The sequence below is a fragment of the Pangasianodon hypophthalmus genome, chromosome 6, assembly GCF_027358585.1.
Source record: "Pangasianodon hypophthalmus isolate fPanHyp1 chromosome 6, fPanHyp1.pri, whole genome shotgun sequence".
Classification (NCBI taxonomy): Eukaryota; Metazoa; Chordata; class Actinopteri; order Siluriformes; family Pangasiidae; genus Pangasianodon; species Pangasianodon hypophthalmus.
The window spans coordinates 13,329,078-13,351,472 of record NC_069715.1 but is presented as its reverse complement, the minus strand read 5'-3'; the positions used below and the strand labels follow the sequence as shown (position 1 = coordinate 13,351,472).

Genomic DNA, 22,395 nt, shown 5'->3' with positions numbered 1-22,395 from the left:
ATTTATTGAATGCTATTTTATTTGCATTCATTTACAGTATAGTGCTTTTAACAATGAGAAAAAAGATTTACAGAAATCCAGATGTGAGTTTAGATCCCTAATGTGCAAGCCAGAGGTAACAGTGGTGAGGAAAATCTCCTCATGAAGAAGCCTCTTCTGGGTGACATCAGATAGTGGTATATAAATCATTACTCTTCCACTCTGACTGTGTCGAACGGAGGTTCAAGATGAGCATCATAGTCTTTATGATTACAGCAGCAGCTACAGTATCCAAATGAAATTATCCACCAAGGAACAGGTGAGTCTTGGGCATAAACTGTTTTTGGTAAGTTACACACTTTGGTAAGATACACACTTGTTTATTAACAGGGCCAACATGAGGCAAACAGTACAACAAAGGAAACACCAAAAAAATGAAAAAGACAAAAGGGTCAATAACCATAAAAAGCCAGCAGAAAAAATACTAAGCTAACTAATGGGCAAAGTAAAACCATAAACCAGATAATAGTGGCCAAAAAACAAACACACAAGTCAAAACCACAGTGCAAGAGATAAGGCTTAGCAATGTAGGTCAAGATAGTAAACAAGACTTTGCAATGAGCAAAGTGTATTTATACTTTTGTATTTAAATTTTGCTTAGAATAACGTGGCACAATTTTGCAGCAGGTAGTGTTGGTGCCTCACAGTACAGAGGTTTGGTCTGCATAAGTTACATTCAGGGACTTCAGTTTCCTCCCTACTCCTAAAAACATGCTGGTAGGTGTGAATGAGTGTGTGTGTGTGTGTGTGTGTGTGTGCGTGTGTTATGGTTATGTTATGTGCGTCCAGGTTATGTTTTAGCGTTGTGTCCAGTGTCGCAGTGACAAGTTCTGGCTCCACAACATCAACCAGGATAAAGTGGTTACTAAAGGTAACGGAATGAATAAATGCTTGAAGTAGACATGATTTCCCATTTTAAAATACATAGTTTTTTTTTTAAATGTTCTCCCGTAGTGAGCAAAATCCTCTGACATTGCTTAAAATGCACCAACAGAATTAGGGGCTGTAATTGCTGTAATTCATGTGCAGATTCACCTGTGCACCACCTGCTGTCCTATGTAATCTTTGCTCAAACAGTAAATGAGTTATAAGTACAAACTAGGTAGAGGCAGAGGCTGCATGCTTCAGATGAGAGAGTGAAAGTGAGAGAGGGGGCATTAGGTTACGACTGAGAGGGCAGGGCTTTTAGAGTGCTGGTGTAAGTGGAGGCTGGACAGGAGCTGCATTTCTCTGATGTAAACCTTTGATTTGCCGAACACAGGTGTGCACACAGCTGCTTGCAAACATCGGTCTGCCGTGTTCTACTAAGCTCTGATTAGCACCAGCGTTTATGATGCAATTGGTGCAAAAAAAAAAAGACTGTGTGATCTAATGTAAAAGGGTATGGATATAGCCGTGATAAATTTAGTGGGATGCACATGCACATACACATATTCACAGATCCTAACAGAAACAAACCACACAGGAGGCCACTCAGGGAAATCGGAAATGGAGGGCATTCTGGAGAGCGCAGGGTCAGTCTTCTCAGTGCCCCGGCATGCTGCACTTCTTGTGATCATAAGCATCTGAATGAGTCTTATTCACCTTGCTGCATCAGTGGCATTAATTACACTGTAGAACTCTCATGGAACCAGCGCTGAGAGACATGGCCTGGGTCAGCATGGCCACCCTTGAGGAGAAAGTCATTTGCATTCCATGTAATGTGCATTGGAGTGTATGTGTCTGGATAGGTAGGTACTTTCTTAACACAGTTAACCTGTCCTTGGTTTTTCTTTTTCTTTTTTTTCCCAGCTCATTACTGATCCTCTGCAGCACAGTCTACAGTTATAGTGAGATTCAGTATTACCTTAGTGGAGCGTTCAGTCTAGCACAGGAAATGAAACTGAGTCTCAGAGCAAACACCTCAGAACTTCATAACCACTGTGGCATATTATAAGGGGGTGGAGAGAGAGAGAGAGAGAGAGAGTGTGTAATAAAGATCTCAGAGCTGTATTACTAAAACACTTACACACACACACTGAGTGACAGGTATGTATTACAGCAAAAATCTTGGACGTTCAAAACTTAAGCAAAGCAAATATTGAAATGATATGTTTATAGCACTCCTGGGAGAACAACTGTAATACTGAATGCGATATTTACTTACTTTCCGATAGAGTGGAGAGACTGAAAAAGGAGGTGATGAAGGCACATATTGAGTGCACTTACATGACAAGTAGACGTAACGGCGCACTTAAACAAACTCCGAAGCCATTACATTCTATGACACACCAGCGTGTGTAAAGGCATATTCTCATTCCCATTCTTTCTCACTGAAGCCACCCATCCACCTACCCACACACGTACGCACATACATACATAGAAATGATAATAAATTCAGAGCCATATGGCACCTGTGAGTTCTTGCATTGGTTCTCAAGACTGAATGGGAATCCTAAAATAACGTTAATTTCATCAGGAGGTGTGGAAGCACCCCGTACAACAATCACCCACTCATTTCACTAATTGCAAATGGCGCTGTTTTGAACAGCAGCCTTTATGTTTATTAAAGCTTGATTATGAGGTTAGCGCTATTGAGTCAGTGATGGGCATTCAGGGAGGTGTGAAGAGATGTGTGTGTGTGTGTGTGTGTGTGTGATGGATCCTCACCTCTATCCCTGCGCACCTGTTTATATGAGTGGGGGGGAAGAGAGGAATGGAGTTTGTCTAGGCACAGAAGAGTCTGTCTTTCTGATGACAAAGCATATTTGTCATGACTGGACTTGGTCATAATGAATCACAGCTCTCTGTGCACAAACAGCTTAGCTTCACCAGTCGTCCCTGCAGTACACACCTTCATATATGAAGGCCTGCAGAAGACTTTGAACATATCGCTCAAGAAACAGCATCTATAAAAGAGTGGCAGGAAGTGAATTTTTATTTTTATCAACAAACAAAAGACTTTACATATCACAAACCAGCCAATGAGGGTGCTATGTTCACACCTTCCAGATTTTTCTTGTACCTAACACTAGCTATACTTCCAGGCCTTTAATTAATGGGTCTTTAATGTCTTTATTAGTTTCCCTTTATGCATAACGTATGTGTCAGTGTGCATGTGTGCACTCATCTTGTAGACTCAAGCTTTCTAGTTGTTCATCATCTTTAATTCTACTCTCCACAAGGTGTTGCTTCTGCCACTTTCTGCAATGTTACTACACACATTCACACATACAGTCCCCTCCTAAAGTTTATATCTAGTGTAGATGTGTTAAACATCTTAGAACATGGCACCTTTTGTTTGAACCTATCCATTTTTCAAGAGATTAAAAATATTGGAACATGTGACTGACAGGTGTTTCTTGTTGCCCAGGTATTCCCTGTTAGATTGACTGTTTAAATAATTAATAGCTCTGAATGTCTAGTCTTGAGTTTCACCTGTGAAGGCTGCACTTGTTAAAAAGGATAAACCAACATGAAGACCAGAGAGCTGTCTATGGGAGAAAAACAAGCCATTTTGAAGTTGAGAAAAGAGGGACAATGGATCAGAGCCTGCAAGCATTGGGCCTAGCCAATGACAATAACAATTTGGAATGTCCTGAAAAAGAAAGAAACCACTGGTGTATTAACAACCAGACATGGAACAGATCAGCCAAGGAAAACAACAGCAGGTGATGACAGAACCCTTGTGAGAGCTGTGAAGAAAACCCAAAAAACAGCAGTCAGTGACATTACCAACAGCCTCCACAGCGCAGGGCACTGTTCGAAGAAGACTTTGACAGAAATATAGAGGCCCTAACACAAGATTCAAACCACTCATCAGCAGTAAGAATCATAAGGCCAGAGTGGAATTTACAAAGGAATACAGAGATGTATTTACAAAAGTTCTGTAACTAAGATTAACCTCTACCAAAGTGATGGAAAGGCCAAAGTGTGTAGAAAGAAAGGATCTGCTCATGATCCAAAACATATGAGTTTATTGGTTAAGCATGGTGGAGGTAGTGTCATGGCTTGGGCTTGCGTGGCTGCTTCTGGAATGGACTCACTAATCTTTATTGATTATGTAACTCATGATGGTAGCAGCAGAATGAATTCAGAAATCTACAGAAACATTCTGTCTGCTAATTTACAGAGAAATGCATCCTATCTAATTGGGAGAAACTTCATCATGCAGCAAGACAATAATCCAAAACACACTCCCAAAACAACAAAGGACTTTATCAGGGGAAAAAAGTGGTCAGTTTTAGACTGGCCAAGTCAATCACCAGACCTTAACCCAACTGAGAATGCATTTCACCTCCTGAAGAGAAGACTGAACATAGAAACCCACCAAAACAAATAACAACTGAAAGAAGCTGTGGTACGAACCTGGAAAAGCAGCACAAAAGAAGAATACAACAGTTTGGTGATGTAGGTCAATTGAAGCAGTTATTGCAAGGAGGGGATATGCAACCAAATATTAAGTATTATTTACTTTCAGACTGTAAATCTGTTCCTATACTTTTGCTTGCCTAAAATTGTGTGGTGTGCCACCAAAGGTGCCATGTTCTAAGTTGTTTAACACGTGTAGATGTAAATAACAGGAAATGCAAGCTGAAATTCTGATCTATTGTCTCATATTCATCTTTTGATATCAAACCCAAATGTCTTCAGCGTATAGCCAAAAAAAAAAAAAAAAAAAAAAGAATTGGCCTTGCCATTCCAATAATTTCAGAGGGGACTGTATACACAGACTTTAGTACAATAACTGAACCCATATCCAAATAGTCATTTTAAACCATGTTATGCCACATCTGCATTGTTTATACACACACATTTACACATACACAAACTTTAGAACATTCATGGAACTAGACCCATATCCAATAATCCCATTAAAAGCAATTCAATCCATGTTATGCTGCATTATCTTAGTGGATTTACATCCGATGTAAATGACACTAAAACTAACCCTCTTTTTTTTTCAACAAAGCTAAAATGGACTTGTTCATTGTGCATCTAGGCCTTGATGTAAGCAGCTCACAAAGTCTTTTTTACTATATGGGGTTTAACACAATTAGCATTTTGGTCAATAATTACATAAAGCAACAAAGTACTCCTGAGTCATCACACTCTCGTCACCATACTTAATCGCAGGCGATGCTTTATGTTAAATAAAGTGCTCACTTTTCTGCAGACATAACAAGATCCAATGTGACTTTGCAGCCAAACTCCTGTCTGGAGGTTATAGAAGACTTATTTACAATTTATGCATATTTTGCACTTGATTTTGTTACCAGCCAGGCTAACTTATTCTGAAATACAAATCTTTAATTACTATCAAACAACTGACACTGACACTTTTAACTCTTATTTATGCAAAAAGTGTAAATATACACAAAGTATTTACTGGCCTCTTCTGGCCTTTTAGAGTATTCAGTTTTTTTTGGAACATGGCATTGCTTGTGTTATAAAGTACGCAATTTATTTTAGTTATTTTGTTGTCAAGTACCTTACATCAAATCAAGTCCCAGGCAGCAGCGCTCACATCCAAGTCTTCTTGTTGTCACATTCAAGAAGTAAAGTTATATAAGTACTTGACTTAAAACTGGGCAGGTGAAGATTGGAAAAAGATCAGGCAATGTTTTATCAATCTTCAACTGTCAAGTTTCAGTGCCACTGTATTCTTAGATTCCTGTTTTTTTCTCTGACAGGAATGCATTCTAATGTGGTCTGCAGATGTAAAGGCTTAAGTTTCAAAGTGTTTCTTAGATGCTTTTCTGCTCACCATGGTTGTAAAGAGTGGTTATTTGAGTTACCGTAGCCCTTCTATCAGCTCAAACCAGTCTGGCCATTCTCTTCTGACATCTCTCATCAACAAGGTGTTTCCACCCTGAAATAACAAACAGAATATTTTTAAATAGTAATGGTGAATAAAGTACTCAGTGAATTCTGAGGCAGGTGCTGATTATCTGAAAAGGGGCTTTATTGTCTATACATTTCCCTGGTGAAAATCAAACACGTGTGCTTGTAAATGTGATATGTCTGATTTACTCTTAAATTGTCTATGAGGTCAAAACATGGAAGCGATGAAACCTAAATTCAAATAACTGGAAACCAAATCAAAGGATGATTCCCAAATGGCTTCCTAAAGTACAGAAACGAGAAGGAAGCCATGTGGAATGTTTTTGGTACAATTAATTTAGATACTGGAAAAAACATAGCTGACTGACGTTATACCTAAATCTACAATTATGTTACTAACACAGATAAAGCTTAATGACTTGCTTTCAGACCTGACAAAAATGTTGCCATAGTGAAACAAAAGTATTAAATTATTGAAAATAAAAATGATTTCCAAATGATTTAAATGGTACCTTTATAAACGTTAATAAATAATGCTGGACAGCTTTTCATTGTATAACTCTGCAATATATAGTAAAGTGGATAGAATGATACAACTCGGATAAATTCAATACACCTTTCTTTTTCTCTCTCCAAACACACCTCTGCACAAGTGAATGCATGACATGGCCTTCAGAAGAAGAAGTATTTTATCAGTGTCGAGGACTGACAGGGGGTTTTAATTGACAAGGCTTGTGCGTTTCAGCCCCACTGGAGCACAGACAATAAACACAATAAAGACAGAGTGATCCATAAAGAAAGGCCTTGTTTCCTTTGATCATTTTATTCCCTGGGCATGTCACCAAGTCAGTCTATAACTAACACACACACACACACACACACACTGACTTTGCACCTGTATCAGTTCTGAGAGACATTTCCTGGTTCCTTTACATAAAAAGCTGATTAAAGGATGCTGAAACATCACCTCTAGTCTGGTCCTTTCGCTTCAGAATACATTAGCATGGCTTATGCAGATAAACTCAGGCTTCCTGACCAAATAAGGATATGCACAACATAATTCAGGCAGGCTGATGTGGACAAGGTGAGGCCTTTTTACTGTTTGAGTTAGTGTGTGCATACACGTGTATACACATTGTGACTGTGGATGGGATGAGTGTGTGGGTGTAAACTATTCAACTGAAAAGTGAAAAGACACGAGTATAGGTATTGTGTAGACTCCAAGGACATCAGCAGTACACCATTTAAGTGAATGTTTCTATTGATGAACAATGCTGCTTTTACAGGGTCGCTCATCAATAGAAAAGTACTTGAAGAATTTGACATGGATAAAGTTTCATGGACGTGCTGCTACTGTCATGACTACTCAGTAATGTTTCAGGAATTATAAAATAGAGAAGCTTGATAAGGAGCTATTTCGCTGTGTTTCTGCACTCCAAAGAGTTTCTGTACGCTTTGAGAAAGACAAAAACTCACATTCCTCTCACTCAGCAGAGCCAAAACACACCTCTAAAAAGAGGCACGCATTCAAACACAACACACTTTTTCTATCACTCTTCCATACACACATTTCTCTCTTATGTCTGCTAACACCTTTTCTTCCACCTGAATCTAACACACACCTACATGTTCTCTTAGCACCTTCTGAAAAGTTCTGAGTGGCTGCATTCATCGCCCTATCCTCCTCCGATTCGACCTCATTACTTCACGGCCTGCTTCTTCATGTTTGACACCAAGGCTCAAAACCAACGCTCATACGTAGAAAGAAAAAAAGCACGATCTCAATTGTCTGTTCATTCTTCAACATGACAGTGCACACAAAGTTACCACACACACACACACACACACATATCCAAGTAAGCAAACAAATTCTTAACAGACAAGAATCCGTACATTAATATTTTACTAATATGACACTAGAATGATGCAAAGGCATCAGCTTTAATGAAGGAAAGCAAAGAATGTGTTTGGAAAAAAGAGGATGAAAAAGGAGGAAATGACCAATTTAATCTCATAGTCTCTCTCTCTGTGTGTGTGTGTGTGTGTGTGTGTGTGTGTGTGTGTGCATTTTGGGAGGATGCAATACTCATGATACCCAAACCATCATATGATTAAAAGCTTTTTTTTGCTCAGGATATGTATTTGTCATTATATTCTTACTTCTGAACACTTCATATTATTATCATTATATTTTTAGACAAGCATGTTCTACTATAACACTGCCTCTTTCCAGAACAGTTTATAATTATTAAAGGAACCAGTGAGATTTTGACATCCCACCTGAAAGAATGGAATTGAAAATGCCCAACAGTGTGGAATATTAATAGAATAAGAATAGAGAGTACACCAGGTGAAGATGACATTTATATATTTCTCTCAGATTATCGCTATGGTCACGGGTGTTATTCAAGGGAGCTGACTCCATTTTGTCACATATAGCCTCATAAATCCTACGGTCCTCCACTAAGTCCACACTTTGGTTACATCAATGAAGTAAAGTCCTATAAGGTGCATGAATGATAAAAAAGAGCTTTTGGGATACAGTGTGTCTAATTACCTGTTCATGCAGACAGTAGCCTAGTCCAAATAGCAAGAAACTTGGACTATACCATCTAAACTAACGTAACAGTTGGGTAACACTTAACTATATACTACTTACTATAAGATCCACCAATAAGCAATAAATTAAAATAAGCAATAAATCTAAAGTTTTATAATGTTGAATTAATACACACACTAATCTTGAGAACCTCAGGAAATAATGAGGTGTATATGTTAACAGCCTCTGAGTCATATATGAGTTAATAATTAATAACTGTAAAACTTAAGTAATAACACCTTATTAAATCTTTCTGCTAATTGAAATAATGACTTTGGCTGTATTAATAAAGATTATTTATGTTATGAAAAGCCTATTTGAAAATAATCTATCTTAACTCAAATTATAGGCTATAATGTAAGTTTGAGACCCTTTTGAATATCTGTTTTCCAGCACACTCAATTCCCATAACACATATATTAAAAATAAAAATGAAATATACATCTTTTTAAAATTTTTACCTATGGTATGAAACATACACTTTATAAGAGTATTCTGCAGGACTGAGATTGAATCCAGACAGTCTTTAAGAGCTGGAACACTTCCACTGAACAAAATGGAGATTATGTAGAAACGGTATACACTGTTGTGACACCTATTTGCAACAAAGGATAAAAAAAAAAAAGGATTTCACTTGACTCATCCTTCAAAAATCAACTCACAACTCAACTGTTTGATCATAATTGATAAAGTGATTTGGATCATGTTGTCTTTAAGCAACATAGTTAGTGGCCTTCACAAAGCAAATTGCTAATTGTCCCAAGTTCCTTAAATAGCCTAAAGTTTTGGTTAACCCACATTGTGTACAAAAAGACAATGTCAGTGTAAGTGTAAGTCATAATATTAATTAACAGAACGAGTTAACAAGATGTAAACACTTCACTATTACCATTATTAATGGCTATTCATATATGCTTCATTATATTTTGATGAACTAAGTAATAGTCATTATGAAAGCGCTAGTTTAATATTAATATATTGCTTATTTGTGGACCTTATAGTAAAGTGTTAGCAACTTCGGTTAGCAAGGCTCTAGTCTCGTAAGCCAGACCACTAGCTTTCATTAGAAAGCTGGGATTCTTCATCACTAAACGTAGCCAAGAACCACGTAAATTGTTAGAAAGATGACTTTTGAGTGACATTGCAAACAGACAGCTGGATTTACATGCCACTTAGTGTTTCAAACAAAATACTGTCTATTTGTCTATCAACCAAAATTACACAAGACTCCATAGTTTAACAGTTACATGATTTTGCAAATATAGTAAATATAATAAATATAATTTCATCTGAAATTATAAACAAGCAGTTAAGCACTATATAAAAAGTGAAAACACCAGGATGCACTGAGCAAACGATGGCGTTGCAGTAATTCACTCCTCGAAACTTCTCCAAACATGCCCTCCAAAAACTAACTAACTAACTAACTAAACTAAATATCTAACTAAATAAATAAAACCACACACACACACACAAAGAACCATTACTGACTGAGGGCTCATAGTCAATGCTGCACTATTACAGAGGAGAAGAAAATGTAATAAATCAGTAAATCCCACTGAAAACTCCAGTGACCAGCCTGCTCTAAGCACATCCATAATTGCAACGTATACCTACAGCTCCTTAATTCCCGCTTTCGTTCTGTAACTTTTTCACCCTCACCTCTTTCCTCTAAGTGTATGAGTGTGTGTGCAGGTGTGAAGTGTGTGAACTAAACAGGAACAGCGCAGACCTGAGGAGACACACCAGACTGAAAGTAGATTGTATTTTCTGAGTTAGGCCAAAGAAGTCAAGACCCTCCTAGAGGAAAATTTCTCTGTTTAAAGATTTCTTTTTGATATCTCAGGGTATTTAATAGGGATTCTCACTTGTATTTGATTTAGCTAACTTCTTCACAATTGTTTCTCTTCCACAACAACCTTGGCAAACCGTGCTTTTATAAGCATTGCTTAGTGCACAGGGCATTGTCTTTGTGGTAAAAGTTTGGGGAAGGCCCACATATGGGTGTGAAAGTCAGGTGTCCACTTACTGTTGGCCATATAGTGTATTTCTCTGATTAAAGGTGGCAAGGCCATGCTTGACCTCCACAGGATTCAAACACACAATCTCCTGATCACAGGGCAAACCTTCACCACTGCACCATCTAATTAATACTAAAACAAATATTTACTGTCTACTTCACACTGAGCAGTTTAACTGACGTAAATTACTTTTCATGTTTTGGCTTAAGAGCAACACAGTAAAATCAAGTTTAAAAAAATATTTGTGTAAAACAGATTGAAATATCTTATCCACATTATAAATTAATTTTTTTTTATTTTAAATGCTTGGTATATGATTTGTTACGGTATATGATATACTGTATGTAATGCATGTCTTGTTTTCTGAACATATTGGTATTCTGTATTAAAACTTTCACTTACTTCACATGTGCTCCTAGAAGATGACAGATGGATTGGCTGGAATATTAATATTACAATAGAGTATTTCACTTCAAATATACAGTAGGTCCCTACTTAGACTTGATAGTATATCAAAAGGAACTCCCACCTCTCAAAAATATGCTTGTATGGGGACTGGCTAATTTAAATTGCCCCTAGGTATGAAAGAGTGTGGGACTCTGTGTGTGCTTGATACCTGCCTCACACCCAGTGCTCTGTACTTAGACATGATAGTATATCAAAGGTAAACGTTACATCTCTCCAAATATACAGTACATTATTATGCTTGTTGTAAATGCGGTTACTTATACTTGGTAGAATATTAGCCCTTCATTTATGTCTTTGACTGGTCTACTAATGCCTACCAAATAAAGTTCTGCCCATTTCAGGAGGACATATACACTGCACAAGTCACACACATTAGCATGCACAGCTCCATTACGGAAAAACTGAGTGCAACCAGGCACTTACAGAAAAAAAAAAAAAAAAGCTGGGCAGAGACACATGCAGATTCAAACTCTTATACAAGGACAAATGCATGCACTCATTCATACATATCTACAATGACACATACACACATTTTTGTATAAAATGATAGCAGAGGGGAATTAAGGAGTTATGCTCCTTGCATCTCTCCACTGCTCCCATCAGTTACGAGGTCACCTGCGATACATCTTCATCTGAAAGCTGGAGCGTAATGTAGGAAGCAGTATTCCCACCGGAGCAGGAGATATAAGAGCACTGTCACAGAATGAGGGTCACAACACACAACAAAATAAAGAGGAAAATACCCCTAATTCATCAGCAGATAGCAGGAGACATTAGATAATAACTGATGGGGCCAATACCAACTTTACGCTGGATTGTATAGTATTCAAGGTTAGTCTGGGTAGATTGTATTTCACAAAAAGCTATTGTTCTTCGGCCTGATGGGTTTCTCTTTAATGAGGTATGACGATTTCAATGTTATCACCCATTATGTCCCTCTTGGTGACTGATAAGTGCTCAAATGTTGTTTCAATTTCTATAGGCCTTGTTGGAATTTTCATCAACCTGTGACAATGTACTTTTTCATTTCCCTTATAATCAGTGTCACTTTATTAATGATAAATTAGATCTTCACTATAAAAGATATAAAATATTGATATTTAAAAGCTGACAAAACTTTAAAAAAAAGTAAATGATAAAATCATTCTGGAGATTACACAAATCTACCTGGGAAATAAACCAGGTCAGTCTATAAAGACAAAGCAAATGTCTCAATTAACTCCATCACCTTGGACTAATAGAAAAAAATACAGACAAATAGAATGTGTGTAATAGGGATGCCTTGTATTAGTTGGTTCTATAGCTCAGACTAGAAGGCAGGTTGCATGTCTGTCTCCCAGGGAAAACTGAGACTTGCTGCATATTGACATAGAGCAGAGTGCCGTTTTCCTAGCAAATTGAAATTCAATTCTAATCTGCTGGAGAATTATTTGCTTTGCTCTGTATTGTATGGCTCTTTCCCAGGGAACACAGAGCCAAAGTGTGAGCTCGGCTCGCCATACATTTTTGATAACAATTTATTTTTGTCATCCAGAGCCCAAGGCATAACAAAGACAGGTAATAACTTTATAGGATGAACATAATTAGTACTCAACACACATATTGAGAAGCAAAAGTGTGAGAAAGATTACATTTTTTTCCTTGTCTGCTTTTCTTGTCAGTATTATGGTGTCAGGAGGAAATCTGTGTTGTTTTGCTATTCTTGTTAATCACAGACAGCTCTAGCAGCTTGTCAATCACATGGCAGTTCATGCAGTTCAGGGTGGTTATTGCTTGAATGTATAAGCTGCTTCCTTCTAGCGAGCCAGATACAGTGTTATTTAGAAGGGGCCTCTGACTCTGATCCCCATCCCAGTAGCTCATGTTTAATCGGCAGGGTATGTGCCACAGAGAGGGTGATTAGCACTACTGCCAGGAGGGGACACCACACACAGTGACTCTTCACCAGCACTGCTTCACCTTTTCTCCACATGCGCCTCACAAGCATATACATACACCGCCTTCACGCCCCTTCGCTCCCCTGGAGCGGCCTCTGAGAGCACTCAGCCATGACTGCATTGCTTGTCAAATCACCCCTCAACCCGCTCCCCAATACACACGCAGACACACACCCCACAGCGGGCAGCCCAACAAGGGATGACAGGACGGCTGACATATGTTGGTTTAGCCTCGCTCGCTCTCCCAGAGCGACATTTCGCCCGAGAGACTGAGATGGAACAGATAGGCTCCACTGGGCCGCAGCCGTGCCCCGCTATCACACGCTGTAACTGTGATGGAGTCCTGGCATTTGGACCGCATTGATCAATGACACAGCACGTAAAACAAAAAAGGGATGAAAATGCATTGTGATATTTTGGCAGGTTAGAAAGGGGTTGGTGGGAAGAAAAGAAGAAAGAGGAGGCAGTGAAATGAGGGAGCAGGAGAAGGAAATGAGGAAAGGAAGTGAAAGATGTTGAAGAGACATGTGTTTGAGGCTGACGTCAAGCAAAGGATAGACACACACATTCAGTTTCATATTCACTCTCAGGCTCAATGATTGACAACCTTATTCAATGTGAGCATGGTGACACCTTTAATAGCATAGAATCTGTATGTGTGTGTGCTTCAGTGTGCTGTGTGAGTGTTAGTGTATGCATGTCTCTACCTATTAGATGTTGGATTACACTCTCTGTCTGGGCAAATCTGAGTCTCACTCATTCTATGTGCTCCAAGCATAACATCAACTGCTACACAAAGTGCCATTCTTATACCCGAGTTAGTAACAGTGGAATATCTCTTCAGTCCAAAGTCAATACAATGTTGTTTCTTTTGTTCAGGGATAAAATCAGTGGAGTCATAGTGACTCATAAACATGCTGCATATAAGGGCATTTTCACACTTGCTCTGTTTTTTGGAACCCAAGTCTATTGGCACTGAGAGCACAGTACGATTGGTCAAGTGTGAAAGCCATTTCCAAACCCGGATGCAATCCTTGGAGCTGATCTTTGGTCCACCTTAAAATAGTACCCTGGGATTCACTTCAAGTAAATGTGGTGTTGACACACTGTGCATAAAAGTGATGCCCTCCTGGGGCTGGGCAGCAAGTCACTTGTCACATTACTTCCTATTTCAGGTTTCACACTGACACATTTGACAGGATTCGGCAGAAAAAAAAAGAATGCCTCCTAGATAAATCATGTGAAGAAAATTTTAAAAATGCAAATGACGACAATCCAAATGAGATTTTTTATATACACAGTTGAGGCCAAAACTTTACATAAACCTTGGATAAAGATATTCACTCTCAGCTTTTCACACATTCCACACATTGCATGTTACCATACATTTCTTTTGGCAAGTCAGTTACAGCCTCTACTTACTAATCATTTAGGCACAAATTTATTTCAGTTTACATACACCAAGTAGACTATGTCTTTAAACAGTCTGAAAGATTCCAGAAATTGATGTAATGACTTTAAGAAGCTTCTGATTGGTCAATTGTCATCATTAGGAATTAATTGGGAGTGCATCCAATTTATTTAGAGACAGTGACTTTTTGCTTCTGATACTATGGGAAAATTGAAGCAATTCAGCCAAGGCTTCAGAAAACCCTCTAAAAACCTCCTTAGGAGCAATTTCCAAACAACAGAAGGTACTACAAGCATCTGTACAAACAATTGTATGCAAATATTAAAATCTAGGGACTACACAGATACTGCATGATTTTGGGAGGAGGCACAAATGAATTCCTAGGAATAAACAAACCTTGGTCTGAAAGGTTCAACTGAACCCCAAGACAACAACAAAAGAACTGGTGAAGGAGTTGGCGGCATCAGCTACCAAAGTATGTACATCCACCATCAAGAGAGTCCTACAATGCCATGGCCTGAAAAGCTGTCTCACAGGGAAGAAGCCCCTACTCCAAGACAAACCAAATGCCAGACTGGAGTTTGCAGGCATGACCTTTTGGAGGAGTATTCTCTGGTCAGATGAAATAAAAATTGAATTGTTTGGCCAAAATGATCAGCGTTAACTACGGAGGTAAAAGGATGAGGCTTTTAATCTGAAGAACACCATTATAACTGTGAAGAATGAGGGTGGCAGCATCATTTTATGGGGCGTTTTGCTGGAAAAGGGATGGATGCACTTCGGAAAACTGATGTCATCAGGGGATTATTTAGAAATACTGACGCAAAAGTCAAGCCAGAAAGTTAAAGCTCGGTCACAAATGGATCTTCCAGCAGAACAAGCATCATCCAAAGTTGTAACAAAATGCCTTAAAGACATCAAAATGAAAGTACTGGAGTGTCCATCAAAAAGCCCTGAACTGAGTCACATAGAAGATTTGTGGACTAAACTAAAAAAAAAAAATGTGTCCGAGCAAGGAGGCCCACAAACCTGACTGAGATACACCGGGTTCTATCAGGAGGAACGGGCAAAAATTCCAGCAAAGTATTATGAGAAGTCTGTGGAAGGCAACCTAAGTGTTTACTTCAAGTTAAACAATTAAAACGCAATACTACCAAATACTTACAAACTGTATGTAACTTGATTTTGTAAAGAAAAGCTAAACTTTGAAATTACTTCTTATGGAAATAAAGTAGATACTCTAACAGAGGAAATATATGGTAACTTGAAATGTGTGGATTTATAAAAAATGAGTTTGACTGTCTTTAGCCTAGCTGTATGTAAACTTTTGCCTGAACTGTAGGTTATAAACAAGCAGCTTCCACTATTAGGATTCATCCAAACCACTAACATTGTTGAACAAACCGAAGAAAAACTTATTAAATAAATAATACTTCAGTTAAATAAACTTTCATAAGGACCAATAAAGGCAGCATGGTGGTGCAAGTTGGTCACTGAATCTGAGCTCGGGTTACTATTTGTGTGGAGTTTCACCTGTTCTCCCATATCTGCTTAGGTTTCCTCTGGGTTCTCTGGTTTCTTCTCTCCTCCTGAAAAATTACTTGTAGGTGGATTGGCTACAGTAAAATTGACTCTAATTCTGAATAAGTGGATTAATGTATGAGTGCATGGTGCCTCATGCCGTGTGTTCCTATGATAGGCTCCAGATCTATTGCAACCCTAACCAGGATTACTGATGATGAATGATTGAAAAAAAAACCCCAATAAACAGATGTAATCTCTATTTTGCAAGGATCTTATACACAGCAGAAGTGCAATCTAAAACTGTGCAATAGTTCTTGCAATTAATGGTTCAAAAGGAATTTGTGCATGTGAAAACAAACCTGGAATGATGACACCTTCCCCAAAATGAACACAGAATTGGGAATGACCTCAAGCTTTCAGACAAAGTGTGAAAATGCCATAGATTCCTCACCACAGGACAAGGAGAAGCAGAAGGTTAAGGAAAGACTTTTGGGTGGGGTTAAGGTGCCCTGCCTGGCTTTCCAACCAGGTGATGGCAGGGGCTGCAGGAGAGGTAGAGGTGAGTATGGAAACACATATCTGATGAACTGAGTCATGGGTCACTTCATGATACTGTGAATTGCATGAGTCATCTTAGACATTGAGTACACAGGGCATAAAGGTGCCATTCTGCCGCACAGAATGTTGGCATATCGGGCCATTAGGGCCATACATTATATACCGATCAGAGACGGTATATATTTGTACATCATAAGACATGTGGTCTCACTGCAAATTTCATTGAACTGATTTTCAGCTTTTTGAAAAGCCATAAAGAGAGGTAAAGGATTTGTGAGCAAATCCATAATCAAAACTATTTATGACCTGGAAGGATAAATGTAAAAGCGGATGGAAAACTTTCTGATTAACAAAAAACTGCAACCTCTATGGAGTGTCAAGTAAGAACTTCAAATGTCCATTTAAAGGGAAATTTCTTTCTTTTTTCTTTCTTTCTTTTTTCTTTCTTTCACATACCCTTTTCGTTACTATCCTCAACTGATTGCTCAGTTTAAGTGAATGACGCTGAGGTAGAGTGCATGTAACACAAGCTGAATGATCAGAACAACTGTTGTGAGTGATTCCTCAAAGCAAACAGATACACATCTGTGTAGTTAGTATATTAATTAATGGCTTAACATCTTAGTGAGTTTGTTCACAAAGGACTGGACATGCATAAACACCAAACTAATGACACTGTAGCCAATAAGCTAAGGCTAACTCTAGCAAACACATAATTACACACAAAATTCAACTGTACCTTGCTTAAGCTTTTTCATTCATTCGTTTATCTTCCATAACCACTATATCCTGGTCAGGGTCGTGGTGAATCGAGAGACTATCCTGGGAACAATGGGCATGAGGCAGGAATACAACATGAATGGGACACTAGTCCATCATAAGGCACCATGCACACACACACACACACACAAGTTACTTAATGATGCTAAAGTTAACATGGTACTGTTCTTCTTGCTCTTCTTTTGGCTGCTCCTGTTAGGGGTTGCCACAGCGGATCATTAGTCCGTGTATTTGATTTGGCACATTTTTTATGCCGGATGCCCTTCCTGATGCAACCCTCCCCAGTTTTATCTAAGCTTGGGACCAGCACTGGAAGTGCACTGTCTTTTGCAACCCCAGTGGCTGGGGTTGGTTCCTAGTGAGAGCGCCGAGGCCTAACCACTAGTCCTCCAGGGACTAAAGTTAACATGGTAGTACGTAAATAAAAATAATGACCAAGTTAACACAGTAAACACTCAAATAAAATGTACATTCTCCATTGAAATCTTTGCAAAGCGCTTGCAAAGAACACCAACGATAGCCATTTTAGCATGATTGAAAGTTTTACTGATGAAAAAATAATCAACCAACACTTTGGACCAGAGAAATTTTTGCACTGTTATTACTTTAATGGATAAACTGTGTACAGTAACTAACATGCAACCTCATGCAACTTGTAACTAAAAGAGACAAAACAATCCAAAGTACTGCTGCAGTTATGTTTCTGAGTGAAATGTAACAGGTAAATGAAATTTTCATGAAATGAAAAATGAATGTTTTTGCTGCTTAGTGCATCAGTAGATCGCAGACTTTGGCTTTGAAAAATTACACTAAAGTTCACGCCAAATAGCTGTTACTTTTGACTCCTACAGAGAGGGACCCTCAGAGATTCATGTGCTAATTAAATAGCTAAGGTTCACCAGAAAGAGTTGTCTACTAAAATGACCAAGAACAAAATAGAGTACATATGGTGGCCATTATACCAATAATAATTGGGAACATAAAGATTAACCCCTCAGGAACCAAGGAACTCTCACTATTTGCCTAGTACAGGGACTACAGGTACTAATTACAAGATTAACGACATGGATGTAGGTGATAATGAGGAGAGGGTTGCCAGCGGAGACAGCAGGAGAGGACCAGTCAGGGATGGAAGAGCTCATATGGAGTCTCCTAGACTGACAGCATGATTTCACAGATGTTAACAGTAAGATGTTTTAACAACAAACTAAGAGCGCACTGGTTCATTTATTACAGTGTGCAAAATACTATTAGCTGTGTTTACATTTATGCACTGCCTAGCCATGCAGAACCATACAGATCTGCAGAGCCCTCAATATGCTTAGAAGAGAAAACAAATGGCTTCACCTTACCAAGTAATAGTGTAGATGCTTGGCTGAATATCACCACTGTCATAAATGAAGATCCAGCATAAGGATGATAACGTGATTACTGAGGATGAATGAATGTTCATCTTCAGTAATCACATTATCATTCTTATGCTGGATCTATCCAGGGAACACTGGGAGTGAGGCTGAAATACACCATGGTTGGAATGTTAGTCAGTCACAGGGCATCATCCATACATACAGTCATACACTCATTCATGCCTAGGGACAATTTAGAGTAGCCAGTGTGCCTCATGGCATGTTTTTGATAGGTGTCGTGAAACCAGAGAACCCAGACGAAAACCACATGGACAAGACATCCAAACATTCATACAGACAGTAACCTGAGTTCATAATAGAACCGGGGAACTTGGAGCCACTGTGGTGCCCATAACATGAATATGAATGTATGATTATGATCCAGTGTATTTAAATCAATAATATTGGATTTATTGTGCAATTGTCCATGGTGTAAGAGCTGAATTAGGTATTGCTATTTTAAAGCATATTGTGTAGTGAATGTTATAAAAGTAATGCACCCTCCCCCTCCTCCTGCCCCTCATGCCAGTGTTCAGATGGAGCGAGATAAATAATGTACAATATGTCGTTGGACTGTGGAGATACTTTAAACCTGTGCCATTTACTAAGGCTGTATAGGAAATTTTATTACTCTTCATGTATGAAGTGATTGCCAGTTGTGCAACCTGGCTTGTATTATTATCTTTGTAGCAAATTTGTTCACTGCACCCAATTACATTGGTAATGCAGCTCCCATAATCTCATCAAGGCCAACGAAAGAGAAGAAGCACTGCAATGGCAAAGCTCAGATTCTGTCTTTCCCAACCCAGCATCTTACTGGTAATATGTGATTAAGTTAAAAATGTCTAAACATTTGGCAGTTGCTCTTATAAGAGATGACATCGGACCACTTTTAAACATGATTGATTGACTGACGTACAGCCTGTTGGCTCAAAAAGATGCCAGAAATTTTTTATTTGAAAGAGACATCTGGCCTTTTGAATGTTTGTTGTCTTGCTTTTAAAGGAAGCAACAAAGTTGAGTCTTTTGGCTAGTAAATCCTGTGTATGGGCACAAGCTCTATTGGCACAGACGTTTGCTGCAGTGTATTTGGCTGCCTTAATGTATAATCCAGGGAAACAAGCCCAAATAGAGTCTGATGATGTTGGGGCTGCTGGCAGAGGCAGAGTCTCAGAGGAGCAAAGACTTTATCTGAATCTGGTGCTGGCCAAGTCTCTGGGGAGAGATAGTTCTGCAGTGAGCAGTGGGGTCTGCTGGCTGTGGCAGGCCTGTGGTCAGTTCAGTGGGCATTAGTGAGAAGGTTCCCACCAGGCTAGAGATTAATGCTGCTCATCTCCTCTCTGGAGGAGATTAATGAGGAAAGGTCAAATCAAGTCAGAGAGCCAGATTCCTGCAAGAAACTCACTTATACATACACACGCACACACACACACACACACACATACATTCATACATACATGTACACACAAACACAAAGAATGAAAGTGGAATAAAGTTTGCTCTACTGCATCTCCTGTCATAGTTCTGGACTCAATAAGCGTATGAATGCTGTTCGAGCTGTTTGTTACAAAGCCTTTGGTCTCTCACTCTAAGCTATTACAGAAATGCCCTTGAGAACAGAAAGAAATGTGAGAAGAAGAAAAAAATACACTGAAAGGTCCAAGGAGGTAGAGTGAGCTGGCAAGCGCAACCATGGCAACTCAGTTTACCTTGAACCAAGAGACGTACATAGAGGCCAGGTAGAATTCAAAAGATAAATCCACATCTTTTGTGTTGTGTGATGGCAGGTTGGTAGAAACCTGTGTGTGCCATGCAGACTGTATGCTAACAGAGAGCACTCAAACTCCAACACAGTTGTACTCTTCCAGTCAAATTTGCATTTTGATCCAAGAAAGCACTTTTAAGTCAATTACATATCCTTACTCTATTATGAACAGAAAAAAACAGCAATAATAAATAAGATGTTGTGATTCTCCATCATGGTTTTTGTTAGGGAGGGCATGCACTCTGCACTGTGACTTCTGAAAGTCAGGAGAGAATTGTCAGAAGCGCATTGATACTCCTGATGCCACTGCTTGCAGTGTACAATATATATTAGGATAAGATTAAAAAATGTTTCATGAACACTAGATAATTTTTTACCAAGTTAAAAATTTCAGGTGAAGTTTGCTTGAATTTGTATATACTGTACATATGCTATATGGCCAAAAGTATATGGACACCTGACCATCACACCCTAATGTGGGCCTTCCCCAAAATGTTGCTGCAAAGCTGGAAGCACACAATTGTCTAGAATGTCTTTGTATGCTGTAGCATTAAAAATTTCCCTTCACTAGAACTAAAGGGCCCAAACAGGTTCCAGCATAACAATTCCCTTGTGTACAAAGCACCTCTGGGATGAACTGAAACACCGAGTGTGTGCCTCCTCACCCGACATCAGTGTCCCGATCTCACAGTGACCTGATCTCACTAATGCTCTTGTGGCTGAATGACCAAATCCCCACAGCCATGCCCCAAAATCTAGTGGAAAGCCTCCCCAGAAGAATGGAGGGGAGCAACTCCATATTCATGCTCATGGTTTAGGAATGGGATGTTCAAAAATTATATAGGGGTGTTACGGTCAGGGGCCCACATACTTTTGGCCATATAGTGTACTATGATTTAATTCACCATGACCAATGAGGAAATGGTTTCTGTTCATGCTTTTGCAAGGAAAAAAGAAAACAAGCATCAAATTAATCAAATTATTATTATATAGATCTACACTTAATGGTAGCTCATACTGCTGTTTAGTTTTTAATCAAATTCTCTGTTCTTTCAACCAGTGCTCTGTTTTGAGAACATACCTAACAATAGCTTCATGCGTACCATTAATGACACAGTCTATTTAATTTATGTGACGCACTGAGGCATCTCCCCTGCTGGTTCTGGATCTGCCATGCAGCAGAATCTTCATCACACACTCGCTGAGCTGGGGTGTGAGGAAAATGGTGTGAAGCAGAGAGGAAGACGCTTGTCACATTCTTCTGTGTGAATGCTTAAGGCTGCAGGTGCGAGGCTCTGATTAGGTCCATGAATGTTTACACATGAATGTTAAAGATTTGGAGAGAGAGAGAGAGAGAGAGAGAGACAGATAGGAGGTGGCTGTGGGTGTGTCTGTGCAGTGTGCCATTCTGCATCAACAATTAAAAAGAGATTAGAGCTTTATTTACATTGTTGGTTTGAGGTAAAAATCCTGTTATCCATGACAAACATCTAAGTGTTTCCTTCTAATGAGAACATGCTAAATGGCACATTTTTTGGCTCAGAATCTCACTACATATTACAACATAGGGACCCGTGTTTTAAAAGCACACAAGCATTTAGTATAACATATTTAACATATTATCCATTTCGTGTTTGCAAAAAAAAGCAAGAAGCAAGAACAAGATGCAATGATAATAAAGATTTAATCTCCCTCCTGCTTTTAAATAAATATGACAGTCTGACGCTCTGTACACCGGTAATGAAAAAGTACAGAGATGACGAGGCTAGTGAAAAAAATAATTGTAATCAATATGAATTTTAACACTTGCATCTTTAAGATATTGAGAATACTAATTCATTAGGATAACATTATCATGGGAAGGCCATGCAGATGAAAAAAAAAAATCTTAGTAATACTGTAAACACAGTTAAGGTGAATGTGTGTAGCACTGAATGTTAAATGTAGAAACAGCACTTTATTCTTATTCAGTGACAAAATCACAGCTCATTTTAGGGTTCAGTTCATTTATACTAAGTCATATGAACAGTGAACACTAAATATGACTTTAAATATACAGTAGGG

General features: G+C 38.7%; 1 long non-coding RNA gene across 2 annotated transcripts in view; it reads right to left on the bottom strand.

Annotated features, from left to right (window-relative positions):
• Window positions 1–2,663: 2,663 nt before the first annotated feature.
• LOC128318500 (uncharacterized) overlaps window positions 2,664–22,395 on the bottom strand; it is a 41,989-nt gene continuing 22,257 nt past the window's right edge. For both annotated transcript variants that reach the window (XR_008301872.1, XR_008301873.1), the window contains one exon: window positions 2,664–5,890. This is a non-coding gene — a long non-coding RNA (uncharacterized LOC128318500). The remainder of the gene's footprint in view (window positions 5,891–22,395) is intronic.